Consider the following 19,896-nt stretch of genomic DNA (forward strand, 5'->3'; position numbering starts at 1 on the left):
CAACATCTTACCACACTTAGGGAAAGGCTAGACAACGGCAAAGTGACCTATAATAGTCTGCAAGGAAGGAAACTCTTACAATATTAGAGAGTAAAGAAATAATGTTATTCAAAGGGGTGTAAGTGAGACTACGAGCATGATGAAATAAAAACATCCAATATTCTTAATGTTGAACGGAAGATAAATAATAGCAAAACCTGTCCACGCTTTCTCTGCTAACCATCCACCTAAGGTAAATGAGAAGAAAAGTCTACTAGTCACATTTTTAAGTAAACTGATTCCATTAGAATAAAAATACAAAAGAAAAACCCTTTTATCCGACAAACTACATCTCGAAAAGAGCTGATAAATTCTTCATACATCCAGAGAATCATATCAAAGCAGAAATATTGCATGCACCCAAGAAGTGGGATCCTAAGTCGAGACTAATATCTGACTTCAACACAACTAAAGATGCTAAAGGTTGCTGCAATACATTCAAGAGATTAAAACAGAGAGAGAGAGAGAGAGAGAGAGAGAGAGAGAGAGAGAGAGAGAGAGAGAGAGAGAGAGAGAGATCATCTCTTGTGAAATGCGAATGAGTAACTGCAATCAGGTTCCCGCCAGGAGTGTATAACAAGAATGAAGATGAAAAGTCGAGGAATATTAGGCTCCATGAAAACGGATTCATCAGAATTAACGACGGGAGAGCTGAAGAGGCTGCGACGAAACAGTGATTATCACGAAGAGTTAAATGAAAGCTGAAATAGAAAGTTATAATCATACATTGATAACACAGGAAAACGCATTGGGTAAGAGACTTGCTACTCTTAAATAGGATAAAAAAAAAGTTAAGCTAAACGCTCAAAAAATCAAGTAACAAAGAGAAGTTCAAATACCTTTAGCAAAAACACCTCGATCACAGTATCAAAAGAAGGCAATAAGGCAATACAAAGGAATGGGGCACCACTGCTGATTTACAAAAACATTTGAAGTGATTCTTAAAGCAAAGAAATGACTAAAATGACCTTAGAATAGGGCGGTTTTAACGGCTAAAAACGTCCGAGAATCCGGTTCCCAAGTGAAAAAAATTTAGCCAATTTAACAATACCTATCTAAATATTAAATGAGCCAAATTACATTTCACTACAATCAACACGCCCTGTAAAAAGGAACAAGAACACAAACAATGTGACTGTAAGAATAAAATCAGAAATACCTCCTTTCCTCCCCCCTGTCAGTCCTACCCGCTAAACCACCATCTTAAAGTGAAATGGGGAGGGGGAGTAATAAGCAAGACATGAGAGAGAGAGAGAGAGAGAGAGAGAGAGGCGCAACAATTTCTACCCCACTCCGCTAGAGCTGTGTATAAGAATTATCGATTTCAAATACCAGATAGTATGCCGGAGAGAAGTCGGATTTTTAATGAGATTCACAGACTTATCTATATATCTCTCTCTCCATCTCCTTCTTTCTCCTCAATAACTTCCCCTCAGCGGTTTCCAAAAGGAATAAGTAAAATAAAAAGTGCTGGGAATAAAAAAGAAAAAGAAAAAAAAGTGGGTGAATGGAGGATGCAGAAAAGTGGGCCAAAGGGTATATCGAAGGAAAAAGGAAGTGGGATGCAGAACGATAAAGTACAATTTAGTCAAATAAATTATTATTTCGCCTACAGCTTATGCTAAAACAATTAAAGAATGTTGCTTCTTATCATTGGTATTAAAATAGATTTACCAGACTACCGAGCTGACAGCTGGTCCGAAAGACTTTTTTTTTACTAACGCGTTTTCAGTCATTCAAAGAGAGTTCACGGTAACATTTTCGCTTACTCGGGGAGTAAGCCTACAAACTACTATGTTGTTTGTTGTGGGGTAGGAAAGCTCTATGGAAAATCCTATTTATTTATTTATCAGAATGGAAATTTTAAGAATAAATAATGTACATGTTGAACAGTACAGAACAATTATTTCTAATAAAATGTAGGGTATTTATTTTAATTTTCGTTGGTGAAACAAAGCTATAGCTGACTAGATTTTAGCACGTGCCTCGAGTAAGATGGAGGTCGGATCACGCCTTGTTGTATTCGCAAACGGGGTAAGACTGCGCTGCGGAGAGGGGCATCCCATCTTGTTTTACTGGATAACTTTTAAATCCCACTACGCATTAGAATCATCTACTTGTAATTTATTTCATGTTATTTCACTGATGAGAAATTGGCAATTGCTCTTCGCATTGTTGGAAACCTTCATTAAACTATGCAGTTAAAAAGGCGTAAGTAAAATCAGAACAAACGCCATTCACAAAAATCTAAAATTCTGTACAACGACGTTATATAAGCACAGTTGGAGAGGCAGGTTCAAACCTCGAGGACGTTAAGTACCGTGCCGAATCTGACCGATTTAGCTACATTCGGCAGATGTATTTAAAGATCATAAATATACACGACGCCCGTAGTGTACTGCTAATACATACAAAAACAGTGGATATAATAATACATATTGTTTCTTTATGAGGTACTCGTCAAAATCAACAGGGGAACAAATGCGTTGAAACCTCACGAAAAGTGCGATTTAGCAATTATACCCTTCTAATGCTCCCGATTATTCATTTCAAGAGGCTGACGCCACTCAAACTCAAATTTTCTGTGATCATTTAGACGCTACAACTAACAACTAACAACACAAAATACTACTTCTAAGCGACTAGTTCCCGAACAAATGTTCTCATTTACGACTTTAACATCCCTGCTTAATTTTTGTTACGAAAAGCCTTTGCAATCATTTTAGAATAGATGGAAATGCATCCAACACATTTATAAACGTTGAGGGTAAAACCATCAAGAAAAGGATAACATGTGTAAGTATTGCTTCCCGAAACACCATATCCATACACACAACGGCAACAACAATAATAATAATAATACACTGCCAGAAACAATATCTATGCTGACGACAAAAAAAATTTAATATAACGAACTTTCATTTAAATACGGGGTATTATAAAAAGGTATTTTAACTAAATGCGAATACTTAGATAAAACTGAATATTAGTAGTAAGAATAACCTATGAAAAAAGAAATATACGGAGCTAAATCGCTGAAATCAACTGGGTTGAAATTTGGATATCACATAAACAGTATTCACCTCAAGTGTTCGAAAACAAAAACAAAAATTTGAAAAAGAAGAGAGAAAAATGAGAGAGAGAGAGGAGAGATAGAGAGAGGAGAGAGAGAGAGAGAGAGAGAGAGAGAGAGAGAGAGAGAAACTGTTCGTAGGCTGCTTACTTCAAAGAAAACATGGATGAAAAAATAAATTCAAGAAGAAACAGTTAGTGAAGGAAGCGAATGTGAAGGAAAGTGTTGACAAAAAAAGGAAGCAAGAAAAAATCAGGAAATATATTGACTACAAAGTAATAATTAATGACGAAAGGCAAATGTTGACCGAGGGGGTCTCTTGAGAAAAATCTTTATATAAGTCCACACCCCATGTAAGAGGCGGAAAAAGAGAAACCTTCTTACACATCTTCCACTGAGAGAGAGAGAGAGAGAGAGAGAGAGAGAGAGAGAGAGAGAGAGAGAGAGAGAGAGAGAGAGAGTCTGTCAACAGCCAGACGCACTTTTACTTATTTACCCAGACATTTCCCGCTCTTTCCACTTTTCGCGCCAAAAACCTCAACATTTACCAACAGCTGACGCACTTTTTTCCCCCCGCCATTTTTTTCTTTATTTTGTGAAAGGGCGGGAAAAAGCTTGCCGATAGCAGACCCTGACTAGCAAACACAACAGCGGCCGATTGCTATCTTCGAAGACGTTCTATAAATAGACAGGAACGAACAGAGAGAGATAGGGATAAAATGGAAGCGCACAGGGAAATAAACAAAAAATGACAGCACCTTTCACTTACCCCCAAAAAACGTATGGCAATAAATAAAGTAATTTCCAAACTGAGTATAAATCAATGGTCTCCATGATGGAGCGCTGGGCTCACATTCGCAAGGGCTATGGTTTGATCCCAGCCTGGCCTCGGAATTCGACTCGACTGTCAATGGTTCCAGCATCAGCTAATTGCCAAAAATGGGCATGGGGCATGCAAGCAACCTCATTCCGAGAACAAAAGGACTGGTGAGAACCAAAGACCAACACCTTTTCGCTACCCATCTGAAGGAATGTTTATACACATACACATACACAGACACAGACACACACACACACACACACACACACATATATATATATATAATATATATATATAATATATCAACAGACATATCTGTGTACACAAACTGCTGGCAAATAAGCACTGTTGTACCGATTAATATCACGCCACCAGATTCGCACAGGAACCTTCAACGTTACTTCCTCTGCCAAATTCAATTCTATTTTTTTTTTTTTTAAATTACTCTTCAACCCGGAAGTGATCTATCGCCGTCTGGGAGACAATCGACTTCTTCTCTGAAGAAAGCGAGAAGGAGAGACAGCACTCTGGACAATGTTTGTAATTAAAAGAGAGCACTTGCTGACAATTCACTGGAGACAGACAAGGAAATGGTCCCATCTTGGGACACTTTGCACTCTTTCGCACTCTGGAATAGAGCGCCTTTAATAATGCCTCCGAGCGTTCTCACGTGCAAAAAGTTTCACCTTATTTTTAAATTGAAGGAAATGTCAAGATACCGTTATTCTTTATAAATATTCATTCACTATAAATATTCAAAGGGGCACATGCACACGTGTCCACACATACACACTTCTATCAAGGGAATAACCATGTGGTATAAAATATAAACAGTGTTTGGCCACTAGGAAATTGACACCACACTGTTTACTGTGGTCGTATACTCAATATTTGTGTGTATGTGTCCGTTCGATTATGAATAAGGGAATGCAATATGAAATAATATAGACAAACGAAGAAGGTCAGAGTGTTATGTTTCGAGTAAGGATAAGGATAGTTGATAATAATTTCGTCCCCTCATGGGATCGAACCACTGTCCAGTGGACGAGAACGAAATCAGGACGGACAGTGACGTTGCCGAATCGGCCAACAGAGATTTATATATATATATATATATATATATATATATATATATATATCTGTCGTGTGTACGTTTATATGTATGTATGTATATATATAAGTATGTGTCCACAAAATTCCTTTTCATCCTTTTCCATATTGGGTGGCATAAGAAGGCAGGAACCAGTCAGTTCAGCATCTCTCTACAGATAAGGTTGCCTGATAGCTTCATAACCTTTTATTGATTCATGTTTGACGCTGGTACCCGATCATCGGTGGGTCCCCCAGAGGATGCCAGGTCAGGGTCGCAACGCGCTCTTAATTCTTAGAGAGAGAGAGAGAGAGAGAGAGAGAGAGAGAGAGAGAGAGAGAGAGAGAGAGAGTCTCTTTGCATCTTATTTAAGGAATAACTCTAGAAGGTATCATATATACATATATACAAGTATATCTGAAGTGGCCCCCACCCACCCACCCCTATTCATATAACACTTCTATATGGCATTCAAGTCAACGAGTATGAACCATATGGGCCACATAAATAAACCTTCGGGCATCAGGTGTTTCCCACAAAAAACAAGGAATGGAAACATTTACGAGGAAATAACATCTCTATTATTCAAATGTTTACCTGCACGATTTGGATACATAAATAATAAAGAGGCATATTGGAGGACAACGACAGAGACGAAAAAACAATATACATTATTTTCCCTTATGAACAAATACTTTTTTTTTTTTTTTTTTTTTTTTTTAATTCCGTTCGCGAATGGCTATTAGCTGGTTTAAGCTTCGTGCACAGCACGTGAATGAATGCTTGATGGAGCCGTAATAGTAGTAGAAGTAGTAGTAGTAGAGTAGTAGTAGTAGTAGTGGTAGTATCAAGAAAAGTTATTTAAAAGGAAATTTTTTTTTCTTCAAAAATAGGTGCTTGGGTGCATATACTTTATAGCGTTCTGTTAAAAAGTATTCATAAATAAACGTAAAAGGTTTCTTGCCTTTCGTTCCTCAGGAAATGCAAACATTTGGGTTCCTTGGAATATATATATATATATATATATATATATATATATATATATATATATATATATATATATATATATATATAAATGAATAAAACATGATCTTCCGACACGGTATACGGAAAGGTAAGATAAATAGGTTTGGAAAGTATTTCCTCTGAACGAAATAAATTATGAAAATAAAATAAATAAAAAAAGCAATACACAGTTTCTTCGCGAATAAATATTTGAATGTTTCTGCTCGCAAACCAACAAACAAAAAATTAAAAAAATATATCTCTCGCATGATTTCAAAACTGATGTGGGAATAGCAAAAAAATATTGTACCATTAACCTGGGATTTACAACGTTATACAACATGGAATCAACAGCGGGTGTTATGAATCGTAAATTCCTGTCGAGAACCGGGAATAAACATTAAAAAAAAGAAAGTACAAAACAAAATCTTTTTCAGAGAAGAGGACATTGGAAAGGGTTCTCCTCCACATAGATCTAGTCCCTCCATTTGTGTAAATGGAACAACAACAAAATGAATGAAGTTAAAGAATGGGACAACCCATAAGGGAGAGATGGACACGAACACAAACATTCCAGAAAAAGATATGCTTTCAGAGAGAGAGAGAGAGAGAGAGAGAGAGAGAGAGAGAGAGAGAGAGAGAGAGAATGAAAAATTTTATTCAAGGAACAAACTTCTAAAGAACAACCTTCTTAATTGGCAGGGCAAAGTAAGTTTTGTGTTGTGCCATATGGTTTCGAAAACCCAAGAATTTCCCAAAAGTAAAACAGCACACAGATAGCCTTTTTCAAAGCTGTCGTAAAATCGGGAAAAGGCTGCTCTACGCCTTCGCAGATAAACGTTTACGACGCGTCCGCGCAGAACAGAGTAAACACATCATTCAGAGAAACGTTTATGGGTAGAGCTCCCCACCTTCCCTCCGACCCCCGACCCCACACCACTCCTACCCCCGGCCACAAACCCTTCCATCTCTCTTCCCATTCCGAAAGATCAAACTGATGATAATCTACGACCGAAGACTAGTCTTGTCTGCCTCTGTAACGACGTCTGGCCAACGTTTCCCCTCGATGGCTGGCAAACCTTTGAGAAAAGTCTGAGGGGGAAAACGCCACAATATGCTCGTTGAATAAGCTCATCAGAAATTCCAATTCTTCATGAATATTTAATTTCAGCAAAGAGGTTCCCCATCGCCGGAGGGCCATACGGTAGGAGAAGTATAAAAGTATAATATATAACAGAGAGAATCTATATAAAAAACTTTAAGTTTCTCGACAGGGGACTCATTTACATATGTGGGATGTTAAACACTCGTTAAGCACGAGTGAAAGAGTGCTAACTATCACTGTTTACAATACTGATGCTACTCCCGGATGCAGTATTGTATAACTAACTATTTGTAAATTGAAATGACCGGTCCAAAAATTTCCAATGCATAATCCAGGTGGATTCAATGCTCAGGCAAAGATGACTACATATCATAATTTCAATAAGAACTTACCGACTGGTCTAGAGAAAAGTTAGTAGACTGAGAGAGAGAGAGAGAGAGAGAGAGAGAGAGAGAGAGAGAGAGAGAGAGATCGGATAATGCCCCAGTAAGTGACTTCTTCCAAAACACGTTATTAGATTAAGAAACATAAATATGCCAGATGTGAACATGGGACCGAAATGAAGAGAAATGTGAGACAGTGAATATTCGCACCAACACCTATTATAATTCAGTAATTCAATTTCATAATAAACTGTTCTTTAAAAAGAAGTACATGTCTAACAGGAACCTAACAACCAAAAAGTAGAAATAAGAATCAACCTTCAAATAAAGATTACTCGAAGAGTAGATCATGTATGGAAAAATATTATCTTGCCACGAAAACGTTTCCCGTAAAATATGGATTGACTCAAGGAACACGCCATCCCTACAACATGTTATATACATTGTAGCTCTACCAGAACAGGTAAATCATGTTCCCATTATATTGGTTTGCCTTTTGACTACCATCTGTTAGGGACGTATCAGACAGCCGCCCTCTTCATTTTTCCCTTCGCTAACAGAGGTGCCGATATTTGCATAATGTTCTGGGCATGAGAAAGTTCGCTTTTGGGACCAATGCTTTGCTATTTTGCACGAACCAGGGATAGTAGACATCAGGCAACTACAAAAGGTTGTTATTAAAGTAGTATTTAGGAGACATCTGGCAACTCCTAAATGTTGTTACTTAAAGCAGCATTATTTGGTAATCTAATAAACGTGCTTTTTGATAAGTGTTTACACGTTTAACTACTTTGTTTCATATACGCGTCGTCAAAGCCTTTTTACTGGATACACACAATAATATTATCTGTTGCGTTGTGGAGTTGCCATACGCATTCTTAGCTAGTGATACGTACCGTAAGTTATGAACCAACGGGGAAAAGTCTTAAGCAAATATGCCGTAAGGCAAACCATCGTTCTTAGACAAAATCATCTAAACCAGCGTCTGACACTACATAGGCTCTTCCGTCAATATAACGTCTTAAAAAAATTTGGGTAATCGGACAGGCTGCTATAGCAACCATACAACCATATCCTTTAGACTTCAGAAAAAGACGATAGCTAATTCATCTCTCCTGCGATTTTCTTCATTAATGGTTTTTCCTGTGCCAATATCGGTCGGGAAATCATCCAATATTCCTGAAATCGCGTCACCACCCTAATGACATCTCCTACAAGCGCTACATACATACCTATGTTGACGAAGATATACATAGATACATGAATACAATCTTTTTAAAATAAAGGCATTTACACGAGCGTGCACGCCTTCGCTCGCTGAAGGTCGTCGCCGATCCAAGTACTGATCAGACCCAACATTGCGGAACTTACACACATACATACACATAAGTATAAGTATATATGTATATATATATATATATATATATATACACACACACACAGCTACACATACAAAGTATAAAGTCCCAACAAGCAAACTCCTGTATAGATGCATACAGCAGACGAACAGACACATTCACTCGTATACCACCGACGTGAAAACCCTCCCAAGGGCGCCTGGTCTTTCTTGGAAGTGAGAGGGGAGAGGAGGGGAGAGGATGCCACCAGCAAAGCCATATTCGAGTAGCACGGCCTGCCCGGTTAAGATAAGGCACCGCGACCAGGAGCTTTAACAAAAGGGTCTGTCATGATTTCCATTCTATTTGATTCACGGCTCCGTTCGCTCCTCTGCACTCAAAAGGAGAGAGAGAGAGCATGATGGCAAGATGGGGGCGAGGGTAGGGGGTGGGTTGGTTGGAGAGATGAGTGGAGGTAGTATACTCCACTCCTCCCCCCCTCAGTTTCCACCAAGACTCGCATGACTTCCTCCTCCCTCCAAAGAGGTAGAAGTACACTCCCCCCTCTCAATTTCCACCTTCTCTCCCCCCTCCCCATCAAGGAGGTAGGAGTCAACTCCACTCTCTCCCCCCCCACTCAATTTCCAACCAACCGACTTGCATGACTTCCTCCTCCCCATCAAGGAGGTAGGAGTAAAACTCCGCCTCCCCCCCCCCCCTCAATTTCCACCAAGACTTGCATGACTTCCTCCTCCCCATCAAGGAGGTATTTGGAGATAATTCCGACCTCCCCCCCCCCCTCAATTTCCACCAAGACTCGCATGACTTCCACGTCCCCCCTCCCCATCACAGCTCCTCACCAAAACTAGTCTTTCATGGCGGTTGGCCAAGGGAATGAAAGGTGTGATGTTTTATAGTAGAAAATAAAGTTACTCTCGTCTAAGTGATGACTGATGCGTTCAGAAGTTGGGTCGAAGGTTCAAAGATTCAGTAATAGCCATAATCTTAATATTTTTCCAGTTTCTTGATTTTAATCTCTGCAATTCACTACCTTCAATCTAATTAACTACAGAAACAAAACTGAATTTCAGTGTTAGTTATGTTCAACATAGTTTAGAACAGAAACTAACCAAGGTAACTATTAAAAACAAATAAATATTTTGCTTTACAAAGAATATGTCAAGTATGATAAAAATACTATAGCTTAAAGCATGAATTCTGAATAAAAAATACAAATAAAATTAAATAAATAACTACATTTTACACATCTCAAAATACTAGAGCTTAAAAAATAAGTTCTGAATAAAAAGTACAAATAAAATTAGATAAATAATTACATTTTACACATCAGATACGAAACCTTAAAAAATAAATTCTGAATGAAAAATACAAATAAAATAATAAAATTAAATAAATAATTACATTTTACACATCTCTTAAAAAAAAATATTCACCAATCAGCACTGGAAGCTTCAAGAACGACGGCCTGGATTTCCAGGCTGTATGTCGGTCTGTCCATGATATTTACAGCGTCCAGACTCGAACGTCCGTAAAAGACAACGCCACTCTTCGTCCTGTGTCGGGATTGCCAAAAGGCTTCAAATTGCTACTCACTCTTTTTGAGCACTGGCGAGGCTTTCAAATTAATTGAAAATTTACCCCGCGCAACGGCAAGAGATATATTGAATTTCTCCAGGTCTCCTGCGATACAATTGATTGAATGAAGAGACGGATGTTTAGCTTTACGAAGATAGACCAAAACAAAATCTTTATTTTAGCGAAGCTGTCGTAGATAAGCAAAAATTTATCATTTCGAAAAAACTGAAGTCTTATCCCAACATAATCAATATTAGGCTTTATAATTTCTAGCTAGGAAACTTTATAGAACAGAAATAAATCCTTTTTTATATAAAAACAGATTATATCTTTCCAGTCATCTTGCAAAATCACAGAGTGAATTAGAATTTTGCTTTTATTCTTCCCAAACTAAGAGAGAAAGGACATTATCTGCAAGAATCTTCGGGAAACAAACGGAATAGCTTTCTCTGACTGAAACTTTACTCCAAACAACTGGAAAAAACAACTATGTTTTGAAATATCTAAAATCTGCAATGGCATTCAAACCATTATGAGTCATTTCAATACAGTTATGGAAAGAAGACAGAAGGTATAATATACTTAAAAAATAATAACTAGAAGAAGCAGAGTAAACACATCAATAGAAGACCCAACCAAACTGTCTCTTGAGACATGAGTTCGGTCACTGTTACAAAAAGATGATAAAACATTATATAAAGTAGAAGTTAAATTTGGTTAAAAGGTGAAAATATGTAATTGATATGTACATTGCAAGGTGAATTTTTTGGTGAGAGAGAGAGAGAGAGAGAGGAGAGAGAGAGAGAGAGAGAGAGAGAGAGAGAGATTGCTTACAATTACATATTCCACTTCTTCCCATAAGCGGAGAAAACTGGCCATACCAGAGAAACGAAACACTAAATAAAGAAAAACTAAGGCCAAGAGACAGATAATCACTTGAAGATTTCGTCTTCTATAAAACGCAAAATTGTGGGTTACAAAATAAAAATACACACTGCAAAACTTTGAATGAATATATATATATATATATATATATATATATATATATATATATATATATATATATTATACATATATACACACATATATACATACATACATACATACATACACACACACACACATATATACATACACACACACACACATATATATAGTATGTATGTATGTATATATATATGATATATATATATATATATATATATATATATACATATATATAACACACACTTTATCAACTTCAGTAATCTGTAGGTACACTATGCTCGTACAAGTAGTGCTGAAAACGGCAATAATTGAGGGGGAGAGGAATGATAATGGTGGCTGAGAGAGAGAGAGAGAGAGAGAGAGAGAGAGAGAGAGAGAGAACAATCAACCTCAAATTTACCTTACCGTTCGAGGCAAGCCAGCTCTCTCTCTCTCTCTCTCTCTCTCTCTCTCTCTCTCTCTCTCTCTCTCTCAGAAATGGGACTATTGCCTCGGCCTCCTGTCGTTAGCACTAAATGGGATGCAACAGGAGATAAACTGGGGAATTGCAAAGCATTTTCCCTTCGTAATGTCTGATTAAATTTCAAGTTCCAACGTTTCAAGTTCCAACGTAAACATAACACTGACTTATACGACAACTATATTTTTTTTCTCTCAAATTAACAATTCATTGAGTTTCAATGCAAAACTTCATCATTATTAAAATTCACATAAAGTATAAAACTAAGTGATAAGTTTTAAAGACAAATAATGAGAAAGGAAAAAGAGGTATGTTGCTAAATTCTTACAAAGCAACAGGATATCAAAGCACTTTAAATTAAAGTTTCAAAAAAAGTAAAAATACCCTAAAACACACATCTTTTATCTATCAAAATAACAAAATTAGAATTGTGACACCGGGCCCTTTCCTTATTCTAAGCATATTCTTGACTATGTAATTACGCCATTACTCTCTCTCTCTCTCTCTCTCTCTTAAAAACTGGAATACTAGCAGCTAATGAAGAGACTCTTTATATGGGAAGAGGAGTATGGTGAAATAAAAGCACAGACACACCATATACGTACATAAATGCAAACATATTTACGCACATACATATATACACACATATTATACTATACATAAAACATACATACACACAACACACCACACACCACACATATTATATTATATATAATTATATAATATATATATAATAATATATATATATATACTATATTATATACTATAATAATATATATATATATATATATATATATAAATATATATATATTTATATATTCTGAACACCTCTTTTAAAGGTATAACACCAAGTGACCGTTTTTTCCGATGACTGGAACTCTGTTTATTAAATAAACAACACCCGACTTTCCAGTGCATATTGGAACGTGGCACATATTCATCAGCTCCTTTGATGGAAAACACTACATAAAAATCATATTAAAAAGTTCAGGGAAAAATCTGTTCCTGCGTAAAAAAAAAAGAAAAAAAAAAAAAGAGAGGAAAATTATTGGCAATATACTTTTGGTAAACAATCTGTTGATGACCGTTGCAGCTGTGCCGCCAGTTAAATTGACTGATTAATCCAACGTAAACAATTACCCCAGTGTTTCGTTTTCACGGAGAATAAAACGTCACGACGCCCAATTCTTTGCGGTAAAATTGTCACTTAGGATAAATAACAGATATTATGTCGAAATGAAAATGTCATCTGATTTTTTATTAGGATTAATGGGGGGGGAAATCTGTTATGCTTAAGTGCTTATAGCGTAGTATTAGCTCAAATGCAGTTTTCATATGAAAACTAACTGCAGCATTTTTTTATATAAAAACTAAACATTTATATCTCTAACTCTTCATTAAAAATTGTCACCGCTTATTTTTCACGAAATTACCTTCAAACTTTTATTTTTTTTTAGCGGAAAGGGATGTTATTATTCATTTACAATACATAATCCATTATAATAAATGATTTATAAACAAATATGACATAGACTTATTCCAGTTCATACAAACTTATCGAACATTTTATCATTTGGGACAGTTTGTCTTTTTTCTTTATTTTTCGTTTTACCAATTAGCGGTTTCCTTCTAAACGAGGTGACACCAGGAAGACATCACATCAGTCACTGCCAAATACTGAATACAAACACAACACAGTATAGGATATAGGCCAAAAGCCAAGCACTGGGACCTGTGAGGCCATGCAGCGCTAATAGGGTAATTAACGGTAAGAAGGTCTGAAAGGTGCAACAAAAGGAAAACCTCGCAGTTGCACTATGAATCAACTGTTAGGAGAGGATAGGATGGGAAGTAAGATGGAAGAAAGAGAATATGAACGGAGGTACAGTAAAAGGAATGAAAGAAGTTGCAGCTCGCGGCCGAAGGGATGCTGGATAAGGAGTTAATCCCCCAGTTGCCTCTTATGGTAACAAAGCGGCCCATTTACAGGCAAACAACTCCCCTCACAAATATTGCGTCATTCATACACAATAATCTTATTAGCAGCGAGTCACCACCCTCATTCACTTGGCCTTCTCTGAAGTCTTCCTTCCTCCAAAATTTAGCTGGTCCGCTGGTATGGCCGCTAGTGTGGTGACATGCCGCTCAGATGTCGCCAGTTCGTGCACCCCCCCCCCCCCCCCCACAGTCCTGAAAAAAAATTGCTGGCTCTGCATCTTGATCAGTTACTGCTGCTGTGTGGGGTCTGGAGTGGGAGGTTGACACCAAAATTCTTTGGAAGCTTGAATTTCAAGTCAATGGCCTCTGACTGCTTCTTCCATGTGGAGAGGTTTCATCTACCGAAAAATAATAATAATGAAACAAACTTACACAGCCTAACCCTTTTCCTTCTCCCTACGTGACCATGTCACCTCATCATGCAAAAGGCATATTTTTTTTTTTATTAAGCTCGCAATCTTTCGATGCCTTTCGTCCCTTTATTCTAAACATAATACAAACACACTTCACCTCCTCCATCTTACATCTTCCAAGCACATTTCAGATTATCAGCCCCTCTATGCCTACCGTTTAGTCTCCGGCAACATTATCTTCCAAAATTATGCAGCTCTTCTGTTTCTTTGCTTCTAGATTTCACCTCCATTTCCATTCATCATATTGTCTCCCTACTTCCCATTGACCCTCATCATCTTCTAAACAATTTCAAATTCTTTATCAATCTCTGTAGCTGTAACTGTCTCGAATGAATCCGCATTATCTGCACAAGCATAAAATTTCACATTCTTTCACATATTAAGAACAACCTCAAAAAGTACTTTTTATATAATGAAACTCCGGAAACCCTACATTGTACTACTGTTGGTCTGAACATAAGATATGAACAGTACCAATAAGGTATAAATAATAATGAAAGTGTCTACATTTGCTACTTTATTGTAATAAATTCTACATGTCTTCAAACCTTTTACTTCTGTTAGCTTTCAAAAGATTATTTTGTAGTTTGTGTTTTTAAGTGCAATAACCATTGTAAAATGGAAATCAAGTTTCTGATTTGATGTGATTTGACTCTCAACCCACGATCTCTTTCCTTTCCCGACATCTCTCGTCACCCCATTTACACAAACAATGAAGAAGTTAAGCGTCCACCTTTTGCAACGAATTTTACATTACATCAATTACTCCGCCCCCATATTCTCAAACAAATATTGGTTTAATCGATAAAACTTCCAACTCCAATTGAAACAAACTACCCTGTACACCATAAGTCCTCACAGGGCATCTGGTAACATATTTTCAAGGGTTTTATGTACGCCCAGTTCCTCAGCACTGTCTAGACCACTTTTCCCCCTTTCTTATAAGACTTCTGTCATCTATCTCACTTTCTCTGCAGAAACTGCAAGCTCCAGTGTTCTTCCCTTACAATTCTTACTCTTTGCGGTATGAAAAGAGGCAGCCGTTCATCTCCATAATTCCGCAAGAGCCTTTCTCTTACAGAAATATATTTTACATACATACAGATACACATATCAGGAATCCCGTGAATTATACATTCACCAACATGTACACTATCTAAATAAGACTCTCATTGACCCCTGCATATCTCTCAGCTAATTTGCAGCTAAATCACAAACAACATTATCAGATTAAGTTTTACCTCCGTTCTCCCGATATTCTAAAGGCAGAAGACTTTATCCCATTCACAAATGTTCCCTCTATAAATATCTTTGATTCTGAGACCCATTTACTAATAATATTTTAATCGATTTTCACCAGGGAATATCCACTTTCATTCTGGATAGTCCAAATCTCTCTTGTTCAGAGAATCGATTTTACAAACCCACACACACTGCATCAATAAATGAAAGAAAATTCACCTCAATTTTAATACTCACATACCCTTCAAACGTTCCCTAAGAATCTGTTTTAATCTAAAATTTTAAAAGTCAACAGATTACAATGAATACTTACCTTTAGCATGGAACTTTTTAATATAAAACCCGTTCGTTTAGTTTTATACACAGGATAATAATCCTACGGATTAGGCGTGATAAAATTTTTCAGCTGTAATTATCGACGATTCAAAGACCAAATCAATGCCCAGTGATATTTTTAAACGTGAAAAAATCTATCTATTAACTTTGCAACGGGATATACGATTCGCCATTCATATACATTTAAACATTTCTTCGCATCCGCAAAACTAAGTAGTATTTTTACCAGCTTTATGCTTAAAAAAGCAAAAAATATTTCAGCTTTATGCTTATAAAATCGAAAAATATTTCAGCTTTATGCTAATAAAAAAGGAAAATATTTCAGCTTTATGCTTATAAAACGGAACAATCTTTCAGCTTTATGCTTACACAAAAAGGAAAATAGTTCAGCTTTATGCTTATAAAAACGAAAAAATATTTCAGCTTTATGCTTATAAAAAAAGGAAAATATTTCAGCTTTATGCTAATGAAGTACAAAAGACTGCGTGGATATGAGAATCTTATTTATTTGCCATCCCTCATTTAGTTAAAGGATGAATAAGTAGTTTTTGATTCAGAATTTTTTTTACAACTGCCAACAATTATTTGATATGCTCAAGATGCTATATACTCAGTTTTGGAACACATAAAATTCTTCTAAAAAAGTAACGTGCTATTTTATGCTCACAAGTCGAAAGTGATCACCCATTTGCTATCGATAAAATGAATCTAAATCTGTAATTTCTATATATAAAAAAAACAAGCTGTTCTCTTAATCCAAGGGACAAGATCTACCTCTATTTCTATTTATTATTGAAGAGATATATCTTGAATTGCTATTGCTCTTGAAGCAATACGATCCGGATACACATGGCAGTATCTTCTCCATTGACATTTAATATAACTTATCAAAAACTGTTAATATACATAAACATTTACTACTGACATAACTTATCTAAAACAGCTATTACATCTAGCCACTGAAATCTGATATACCTTAACTAAAACTACTATTATATCTGAAAGACCAAAATTCCAATAAGAATTCTCAAGGCAAAACTGATTCTCTTTTTGAATTTAATGTGTCAAACCTGAATTATTATTATATATATATATATATATATATATATATATATATATATATATATACATACATATATATCTTATATATACAGTATAATATATACATACATAAAACATCCCATTGAGAATAACCAGTGCAATACTGCTCCTCCGCTTATAATTGACAGAGCAGATCTCGAACTGATAAAGCATACCTATACAAAAAAAAAAAATCTACTCAATTCACCTTTGAATTGTATACAACTGATATTGAATATACATAAAACCAAAAAAGCAAATGCAAATGAAATGTGGCCATTCCACACACCGACAGCAAATGCATTAGAGACGACACCTCTTGGCACGGAATTAGAAAAAGCATTGCTCTCAAACACAATTAATTTATTCCCATGCCAAGCAATTAAAACGTCCTGTCACAAGTAATTAGTATAAAAAAGGCCCTCCATCATCCTTTAATTAAACCTATTTTTTTAAGTTCCCTGTCTTAATCACCCCCTGGTTTACGGAATAAACACAATTACCTACATATTTTGAGAAAATTCCAAAATATGATACAAAATTCAAAAACAAAGAATCATGTACAAATCTAACGCAGTTATTAGAGAAACTTTTTAAAGTTTTGCATTATCAACGCACACAGACGCAGAAACACAGACACACACACACACACACACACACACACACACACACACACACATATATAATATATATATATATATATATATATATATATATATATATTATATATATATAATATCGTGTATGGGTGTGTCTTTTCTGGATGCATAAATTTTGCAGAGGTTTAAAAGGATTTTGTAATAAATAAGTTAGATTTAGACAGAAGAGTGACTGGTTAAGCATAAAAATAGGGCTATAGGAAGACGGAGTTTAGACTATATACTTCGTAATATCTTTATGGGAGGAGTTATGTGAGAAGTGAGAGAAAGGCCACTAGGTGTAAACGTTGTATTGTAGAATGTGAAGATGGGTTGTGCTGATGTTTGCAGATGATACAGTACTGGCCCGACCCGAAATACTGAAGAGAAGCTGCAGTGACTAGCAGAAGCGTTTGCAAAAGGAGAATGCTGGGAATAAATATTGGAGAACGTTAGGTTATGAGGATAAATGGAAACCAGTAAGCTGGATCAATGAGTGTTAATATGGAAGGTCTAAGAACAGAGGCAGCATATTCGCTGAGTTATTGGATAGCAGAAATTTTGGAGGATGATGGGATGAATCAAGGTACAATGGAACAAGGAAGATACTAGTACATGGGTAAAAAAACAACTGGAGAGTCTACAAAAGCCAAGGTGGGAATTGCAAGTAGGGACTGCTGAGCCAACTCTCCTCTGTGGCAGTGAAATGTTGATGCTGAAAACAACTGAATGAAAAAAAGTAAAAACACTATACATGAAATACTGATTATGTATACTCTGTTTTTTTCCATCTGTCCATCCGCCTGTGGTGTTTGCGCATGGTAACACTGCGTCCCGGGCTTTAAATAATATCCTATTTCGAATATTAACGGTGTAATTCGCATACAGTAAATTATCAAAACACTTCTCTGTTGCAAATGCACACCCAGATATCCTTTTATTTACCTAAAACTTACACATAGCGTAACTATTTAAAGCCCGGGACGCAGTGTTACCATGCGCAAACACCACACCACAGGCGGATGGACAGATGGAAAAAAACAGAGTATAGTATGTGGTATAAGAAGAATGAAATGTACGCAGGGTAGAAATATGGAAATATGTCAGGTTAGTGTAGGTGGAAGCATAGATCAGAGTGTTTAAATATGGTTTTTGTTTGTCATATGGAAAGAATGGAGGGAAATAACTTATTGAAAACAAGTGAAAAATACTGAAATATTAGGAAGACAGGAACACGAAGAATGGGCTAAACGGATGGTGTGGCAGAGAAAGATATGGTTTGAATATCCAGGAAGTGGGAAAGCACAGAGATGACAGAAGTGTCTGTAAGGGGGTTCGACGAGCTGCTGATGAGCCTTCTAGGCATGTTGTAGAACTCCAAATAATACTTACGTTTGCTGCATTAGGGTTTCATCTCCTATTCAGCATTTCATATAAATGGAATTTCATACCATATATATGTGTGTACACACATACTATACCATACATAATAATATATAATATTATATATATATTATATATATATATATATATTATATATTATATATATTATAATATTTATTACTACAACATACACACACACATATATACATTACATATATATATATAATATATATATATATATAATATACATATAATATATATATATAATATATATATATATAATATATATATATATATATATATAGAAGTAGTTGGCCTCAGAGAAAAACGTACAGCGCACAAAAACACGGCGTAAGCATACATACATGCAAGCATATCAGATTTTGTTCGGCCAAAATTTCGCAGCCAGCGAACGGGGAGTATATATATTTTAACGATCCAAAAAAAAAAATGTGTATGAATATTGTGGAATTAAAATGGACAAGAATTTCTCGGATATCATATTGCCTTTAGTTCGTAACGATAAAAAAAGCAATAAAAAAGACATGAATCCCTGAAAATATTCCATTCGCTTTTATAGCTCCGACTCGCTCTTAAAAAGTTATAATTAATTTTGAAAGAAGCAATTCTACTCTGAGAATTTAAATAAACGCTTTTTTCATTTTTAATTTGACAATAAAGAACTGAGATAATCATTTCCTAAAAATTATATGAAGGTAAATATGTACTCAGGTATGATTATAAATTTATTAACCATGAATGTATATATAAGCTTAAATGCAGAGCATTTGTATAATGATGTATGTTCCCACTTAAGCAAATATTTTAGCGCATAATGTTTTTCTAAAATGCGTCTCTGCGTCTCAGTTTCAGTGTTAATTTAAAAATGGGAGACAAACACACACATACAC

At 35.9% G+C, this 19,896-nt stretch overlaps 1 protein-coding gene across 1 annotated transcript in view; it reads right to left on the minus strand.

The window, feature by feature from the left end:
• The window catches only part of LOC135227050 (cell adhesion molecule Dscam1-like), a 343,394-nt gene that overhangs the window by 142,150 nt on the left and 181,348 nt on the right, over positions 1–19,896 (minus strand).

Source organism: Macrobrachium nipponense, chromosome 15, assembly GCF_015104395.2.
Source record: "Macrobrachium nipponense isolate FS-2020 chromosome 15, ASM1510439v2, whole genome shotgun sequence".
Lineage (NCBI taxonomy): Eukaryota > Metazoa > Arthropoda > Malacostraca > Decapoda > Palaemonidae > Macrobrachium > Macrobrachium nipponense.